This window comes from Populus euphratica, unplaced genomic scaffold (genome assembly GCF_000495115.2).
Source record: "Populus euphratica unplaced genomic scaffold, PopEup_1.0 scaffold9.1, whole genome shotgun sequence".
In the NCBI taxonomy this organism is placed as follows: Eukaryota; Viridiplantae; Streptophyta; class Magnoliopsida; order Malpighiales; family Salicaceae; genus Populus; species Populus euphratica.
In genome coordinates, this window is record NW_011499857.1 from 1439466 (window position 1) to 1447846 (window position 8381).

The 8381-nt window shown below is 33.9% G+C and overlaps 1 long non-coding RNA gene across 2 annotated transcripts; it reads right to left on the reverse strand.

The window, feature by feature from the left end:
• Window positions 1–4019: 4019 nt before the first annotated feature.
• Window positions 4020–7242, reverse strand: LOC105123664 (uncharacterized). 2 transcript variants are annotated; one of them, XR_841914.1, is made up of 4 exons: window positions 6954–7242; window positions 6708–6847; window positions 6572–6619; window positions 4020–5741 (listed from the first exon to the last, which is right to left on the reverse strand). It is a non-coding gene; the product is annotated as an uncharacterized LOC105123664 (long non-coding RNA). The 2 variants fall into 2 exon arrangements; XR_841913.1 differs by having other exon boundaries at window positions 4020–5818.
• Window positions 7243–8381: the final 1139 nt, after the last annotated feature.

Consider the following 8381-nt stretch of genomic DNA (forward strand, 5'->3'; position numbering starts at 1 on the left):
TCTTGACGACGCGGGCGGAGGACCGTGTCTCTGCCAATCCAATTACTTTATTTACAAGACTAATTACATTGTCGTCCTAACCTAACTGTGATTACGCCATAATTAAACCATTCCCTGTTCATGATTAAGTGCTATAAATATGCTACTTCATATCATATAAGAACATCACAGTTTCGAACTCGACTAAACTGTTCCACAAGGCATCAAAATTAACTAAATAAAAATGGGTGGTCGTTCGTTTGACCGAGTGGTTGAGGGACTGTCTGCTTGTGGCATTCAGAAGCATTCGGTCATTATAATATGATGCTCACGCTTAATTGTTTGCATGTGCATATAAAGTTCATACGATAAAATTACAAAATATATATACATTGGACGTGAACCTTTTCTGTTTGGAGAGCTTGCTCCTGGCCGTTTTGATACCAATAATTCTTGTTAATTTCTTACTTGTAAACAGATATATATATTCGTCACTTGAGACAAAATAAGCCTATTAAGATTCACTAACTCAAAGCTTATTAGTTATACCCTTCTTTGTTAATTTTATCGATCTCCTAAGATCAGCCAAACTAGTTGCTTTCTCAGTAAGGAATATGTAACTTTCTTGTCTGTTTTTCACAACAGAGATCAAAGTCAACGTATAATGCTGCATTAAATTTAATGTCACTATAGATATAGTTCTTGTGACCTACGGGTGGAGTTTGGATTTCCCAAGTGCGGGTGTCAGAATAAAAAAAACCCTCTCAGGATGCGTGCCCCCCCTCCCAACAAGCAGGCAAAGCGTAGTTTCTCCTGTCAACTTTTCTTTGACAAAGTTGGTTCGCAGAGAAAGTGGGAGAAGGGAGGTAGAGGGGGGATGGTTTTTGAGGTTAGATTGTTTTCGAACAAATTAGTGGGGAACAAAGTTTACGGCAGGAAGATGCCAAACGATAGCTTGAACCTTGCTCATCGGCAAGGAATTGCAGCCCTCAAAGCCATAGGAGCAACTGTAAGTGTGGCCCATCATGTGCATGACATTATTGTTGGCATAACACTTTTGACATACTAGCATGATCTAAAAAACATTTGAAAAAAACAGCATAGATCCTGAGTTGCATTGTTGGAAGTAGTACAACCTGTATAAGATTGCACTACTAGAAATAACACAATCTATGGGCTACACTGTTCAAAACATAGCAATGCAACCTATATATTCTCAAAACAGCGTAACCACAAATTATTATTTTTTAAATATAAAGATTGTGTTATTCGAAACAACGTAACTACTTTTATATATATATATATATTCAAAAAGTTATGCTACTAGAAATAATATAACTTTTTGATTTTTTTTTAAAAAGATTTTTAATGTATATGTATATATATATATATATATATATTCAAAAAGTTATGCTACTAGAAATAATATAACTTTTTGATTTTTTTTTAAAAAGATTTTTAATGTATATGTTGTTGGGAATAATATAGTATCAAAAATTGTAAATGGTTACGCTTTCTCGAACAACGAAGCTTTTTTATATATTTAAGAAAAAAATAGATTACATCATTTTCAATAACACAACTCATTAGCTGTGTCATTTAAAAAAACAAACTATTATGAAATTGTAATAGTTTGTCAAATATCTTTTTAGCATATGTTAGTACAGAAAAAACCTCGTTTTTTTGTCACTGATTGCTACCTTCCGGACGTGCACCTACTCCTTTTTCACGAGCAGCGAATTTCTGAAAATAATTTTTGTCCCATTGTTATTGTGCATGCCTCCCCCCACGCAGCGTGGGAACCTTTTCGGGGTCAAAAGAGACACCATTTATGATTGACATGATGATTTCAGTCTTGTGCGCGAAAAGAAAAGGCTACAAATTAATGATTTCCAATTTGTGTTTTCTTGTGTGTGACAAGAAGTGATTGCAAGCAGTTCAACTGATGTGCACAAGGATGGGAAAAAAAAAAAAAAGGTGTTAAAAAACCTGTGCTCCGTATGCCTGTGATTTGTGGTGTTGTTTGTCTAATCCGGATGCATGGAGTTCTTTGGAAGGTGAAAAGCACAATTCCTGTTTACATCTTAGATAATTAGTTGAAAAAACAAATCTTGTAGTTTGGTTGGAATACGGTAACACCTGTTCAAATCTCACATTTTGCACCTATCGGCACGAGATCCCGTGTAGGCTTGCCAACTCTGTGCACTGCAAGCACCGCAGACATGTTGAAGCATGAGGCAAAAGAAAACGAGTTTTTATGTCTGGTTTAGAGGCTGTCCTGCAGCTGCATGAAATTTCGTTAAAAGTTATCTTTTTGAGATTTTTACATGAAATTCATGCAAATCCCACAATCATTTTTTTTTCTGTCGCTTTTATCTCTATCACTTTAAAGAAATTATAGCTTGCATGTTACCGTTGATATAATTGATAATAATTTACATACTACTTGCAGAGCGCAAGGATTTTGTAAATTAAAAAGTTCTAGCACGTCGCTTTGTTTTTTTTTTTTTTTCAGGAATCAATTCGAGAGCAATGGCTTTTAGAAGAGATAAAAAATCTGAAGATATTACGTTGGCTCTTGTAACAAAACTAGCTAGTCCTTGACGAGAGGATATAACAATAAAACATTGAACAAAAGTTTGAGTGGTGAGTGCCACTGCTATTTTTCAACTTCTAATTTCCGATTTGAAAACTTCCCCGACTGAAGCAGCACCAACGCACCACTCTTTACGCCACCACCAGCACACCACCGACCCAACAAAGCCAACCATCATCACCATCACTATAGTCCACCATCACCTGTCAACAACCCCCTCCCTCATCCACCACCAGTTCCGAACTTGTACAGCACCGCCAGACCCCACACTACTGACCTCACACCCATCCGCAACCACGCTCAAACCAGGAATATTGCCACTAGCACAAAACCCACTTCCAGTGTCCAGTAACCACCACGTAGCACCAAGACAACCCCACTAAACTTGCAACACCAAAACCAAGCCATCCACACCTATGGACCAAGCCCAACTGAAGCGACACCATTAATCGCCAATGACGAAGCTAAAGAAGAGAAAAAAAACAACCTAACTTGAAGAGAAATCGACCTAAATTTAGAGGGGGAACAGAGAGATGAGTTTTGAAGAGAGAAACAATGTTGGGTGTAGTTTGTAAATAAATGAGAAAAAATAAAAAGTTGGATATTTTATATTAAAAGAAACACGTTTTTTAAAGGTTTTTATAAGTGTGCATTTTTATTTTATAATAAATTAAATGAAAATTGTGATTAATAAATTTTGATTCTTTAATGTTATTATATTAATATTTATAATATCAAAAGATGATAATATAATAAATATTGTTTTTCAAACTTGAAAATGCATCAATTTTTTTAAAAATTCATTTTTAATAAAACTTTAAAATGATTTTTTAAAAAAAAACGGGACAAGTTTGAAACCATGCCAATAGAAAACAAATTAAAAGGCTAAATTTGTGCTCACGAGACACCTGGTATCCATGGTGTTATCACTAAGCCCACAGGCCTACTCTTACAACCTCGTATCATATCCAAAACTTTTCCCGCGGTTGAACCCAGAGAGCTCAGCTGAGTCGTTGACGCCGTCCAGAGGAGGTGGGCAAATAACCTCACTTGAATGATCAAATAACAAAATTTCTCCACCGTTGGACGTAACTCCTCCGTAGTAAAACCAAAGTCAAAGAGACAAAAAAAAGAAGTCCCAACTCCCAACACCTCACAGCAACTCTCGGAATCTCCACTCCATCTTGCCACCTTTCAAAGAAAATAGAGCCTCAAGCTCATACTTCTTGAAGTTGATCCTCTTCACCTTCGACATAGAAAAAATTCACTGTCCATCGTGTCTCAAAAACTAAACCTTAAACGACGAGTGTCGGCTCTACAAATGGATACTTTTAAGATCCATTCCCATGAAAACAAAAACTTGGAGTCCAATCATAAGACGCATTGAGAAAGAAATGTTTAAATCATACATGCACCATAAAATCTGGGGAAGGAAAGAGCAAAATGGAGCAAACAACTAAGCGTTAATGGATGATGTGCATACCTCTGAATTCAAACTAGCGGGAAACTGAAAAAAAAATATTCACTTGGCTTCTAGCAAGTGGTAGTAACACAAGTCACTTGCCACATCAGTTTGTTTTAAAACTACGTGTAAAACTCATGTTTGTATAGACTTTCCCTAAAAGAATATAGGACAAAATCTAGGTAAGGTTCTTTCGAGTACACGAAAATCTTTTAGAAAGCTATGGTAAAAATATAAAATTGAAAAATCATATCAATAACTCTCACTCAGTAAAACAAGCCTAGGCTGACTATAGGAATCATTTTTTCCCCATTCTACGTGTTGAGGGCCAAACTTGAATGCAACCACTCATTCACACCAACACATCTACCGTTATACAATGTTATATTGCAAAACCATCTTAGAGACGAAGACCCATCCAACTTATAAAAATTGAATTGATTTTTAACATCATTAATTGCCAATCTCATTACATACACTAAGACATATGCGGGAGGAAAAATAATAGTAGTAAATAGAATGCTTTGGAGAGATTTGTCACGATGGGCACACATCAGGGTCCATCAAGTATGCCCACATCTTGATCATTTAGCGGTTTTATGAGTTGCATGCAACACCAGTACTCCCAGCTATCTAGCGGTCAATAATTTATCAGAAGAATCCCTCGCCTCGTTTCTAATTGAATTTTCACTCTTAGGACCCACTTCAAATGAACCATCAATCGGTAATATTTTTATTCACTGCCAATCTAAGGGTATAATAGCTGTAATGTATATGATATAACATGCAGGCAAACGCAAGCGGGGACAAGCGCCTGGTGTTCTCAAAAGTAAAATAAAAGTATTATAGTAGTTTGAAACATGGCGTTCAACAAGGTAGAACAAGGATAATAGAAAGGTGTTGGAAGTAAGATACAAATAAAAGAGGGACAATAATGAGAAATATCTTATAGCCAATTTATCAACTTATGTCCTGGAAGAAAATCAAAATCCAGTTTCATATCTTAAACAATTCCATTTTCAGAGAATGAACCTTGGCAACCAACAACTAAAATTAAACCAAAAGGTGGATAGAGAAAGAATACATGAAAATTTCAATTATTCTCACTAGTTAGCTAAACCCATACAATAGTCAATGTTCTTCTATTCTGTGCCCATTACAGCGATAATTAGGGAGTTTGATTTTCATAGTCTGTACTGACAGTGCATTGTTATATATAATTTTGATAATAGATATACGGATTCCATTGACCAACTTTTGCAGTTTTCCATTCTCCAAGTTTCCTTGGTCAGAAGAGAGTATGTAAGTTTGAAAACTTCATAAAAATGAAAATAAAAAGGATTCACTTTCTTTCACATTCCTCTGCTAGGGTAATATAAGTTCTAAAGGCAGTTAGCCAGTTACTCATGCACTTCCAATTGACACTACAACAAACTATTATACCCATGTTAGATTTTAAGAAAATCAACGTAATTAATAAGTTCCAGATTCTGCTATAGAAATGCAAAACACAAAGCTAATGCAACAATCAGCATACATCAACTGGTTATTTGATGAAATGATACCAGATGGATTTCAAGATGACCATGATTTACTACTTAACCCACTTTCATCATCAAGAGTTCTTTCCATAAGATAGATATCACAATATTTACTTATTTCCAACAGCACATCCACCACAGATTCCCTGACAGTTACATGATCCTACAAAAGCATATCATCTGGCATCAGTTTCGGCTCCTTCTGACTACACTAACAAAACACAGTAATCAACAAGTCATCTGCACAAGAAAAACATACAATAAACCTTCTGATTTAGTATGACTATCAGTAAAAACAATGGAACCCTTCTGAATTTGTAATTCGGACCACATACTAAACCAGATATAAGGACTTTCTTTTTTATGTAATTGGTAATCATTGGATAAAAAAAATGCAAGAGGTTGCATTTGTCAATCCCCATGTGCTCCCATTCCATAACAACATTTCTAGAATTATATAGCAAATATAACATAATGGCTTTTCATTTACATTGATTTACAGCAAAGTTTCCTGATTCCCATCCACATGCTCTCATTTGGATTCTTTGTTTTTTTTTTTAATTACCACTTACCAGACCAATTTAGTATTTTTTCTGAAGTAATTAGCAACCATAAACCACAAACTCCATAAGAAAAATCCGAAAGCATCATTCCCTAAACCAGGACAATTCTTCAAATTTCTCAATTCTTTTCTTATAATTATAGATCTTCTTCCTTTTCTGTCCTTTCCTTTCCTTTCTTGTTTTTCTTCCTGCAAGCTCCACTACAGAATCCAAAAAATTCTACGAGAAGTGGAATTAAATTTCAACAAAAAATTGCCAGCCTTAACTAATTCATTGGGTAGGTGTTAACATTATTAAACAATAAATTGCCGACCAACATCAACTTATTCAATTCAGTGGAAATTAATTAAGGTAATCGAAGCATGAAAGAAAACCCACACACAAAAAAGAGAAGAAGATATGAATAAAACAAAAGGACATTTAATCTCACCTTTCGACCACCATTTAATTTCGCTTGCACAGTTTATTGCAGCGAGAGCTACACACCAAAAGATAAAGAATAAATCAATAAGGAAAGAAAAGAAAATGTGAAACTGTTGCAAAAGAAAAGAAAAGACCTTCATCACCTTTGAAGAAATGGATAACTGATCCTCCACAGACACAGATCCTAATTCTTGATTATGATGAGTTTTCTTGCTCTCAAGAACCTCCATGTAAAAATTATAGAAAGGGCAAAACTAACCACGGCTCCGAGAGATGCAGCACTCTGTAAAATTTATTTATTATTTTTTGTATTATTCATGAAACGAAATAAAGAAGAAAAGGGAGAAGCAGAAATGGATTGTGGATAGCTGAAGCTTTCTAGGTTTTACCTTATGATTGGATGGATACAAGGAGAACAATGCGTGCGATTTTGAGATTAAGGAGTCTTAAAGAGCTTCTTTACTCCTACTTCTCCAGTTCTCCTTCTCCTTCTGTGAGAACCAGAGATTGTCGACCCTTCCTCCTTTGAAATTCCCAGCACAGCATCACAGCGGCCCGTATGGATCGTCGTGATGATGGGGGAAAAATCAAGTGCGCGTACCCACCCACCAACAACAGCGGGAAGTGTGAAACGTCAGCTCCCGCCGTCTCTCCACCATATTCCTTACTGCTGTTAAGGATAATGAGCATTTCCAATTCAAAATGTTATTTTAAAAAGTTAAATTGATAAAATATTATTTTAAATAGTATAAATATAATTTATCTTGCCATATCTATTTCAATGAAAAAAAATTATTTAAAAAACTATTTATATTAGAGTGAAAAAAATAAGTATTTTATTATTTTTTAATGTTGTTTAATTTATTTATTTTTCACATGTCTATATTTAATTGGTCTATTTTTTTAGAGGTCCCACTTTATTAGTTTTGGCTCTTTAAAGAGATATATAGAAATAGCATTTGTGGGAGAGAAAAGATATTTTAGCATTTTGTTTAACTTTTTCATTGGAGTATGCAAAACAAACAAAAAAAACTAAAATATTAATTTTTTATTTTTAACTATTTATTTGGCTTATCCATTAGAGATGCTCAACACTAATAAAGTTGGTTTTGAGTGCATTTAGTGATGCCCTTCACCCCAGATCAGCATGCCATGTTTTCATTCCTTATATTTAAATAAATAAATTCATGAAATTAAAACCATTTATTTATAGCCACAAAAGATTATATTTAAAAATGGGGAACAGTTCTCATATTTTCTTGATGTCGTGATCCATGTACTGGATTGACTTTAGGGTTTGCTCAATTCAGTATGCGAATTGATTTTTTTTTTTTCAAATAAGTATACGGGTTTCTTTAAACGGGTCATTGAAGCCAGATGTTTCTGTTTTTAATTTTTTATATCATTATTTGATATTTTTTAAAAAACCATGTTTATTATTTTAATAAATTAAGTTGGGTTTTACCATCGTTATTAGAGTACTCAATATATATACTAATAGTTACTTTTTATAAGAGAGGTATAAACACGTAGTATATATAAATAAATTTAGATAAAATACATGGTTTTTTTTTTCTTTTATGTTGTGTACCTGTCTTTCTTGATTTGTGAAAAAAGAATTAATAATTACTTCAAAAATAAAATAAAATTCCTATTTTCTTCAATTTGGATGAAAACATCCCAAGAAAATAGATTAAAAATATCCTATATTTAGATACAAATGACATCAATTAAATTTGTAAAGACAAATTAAGCTAATTTTCCTTTATACTCATATTTTATCTTATAATATTTATTTTACACTTTTTGGACAAAAA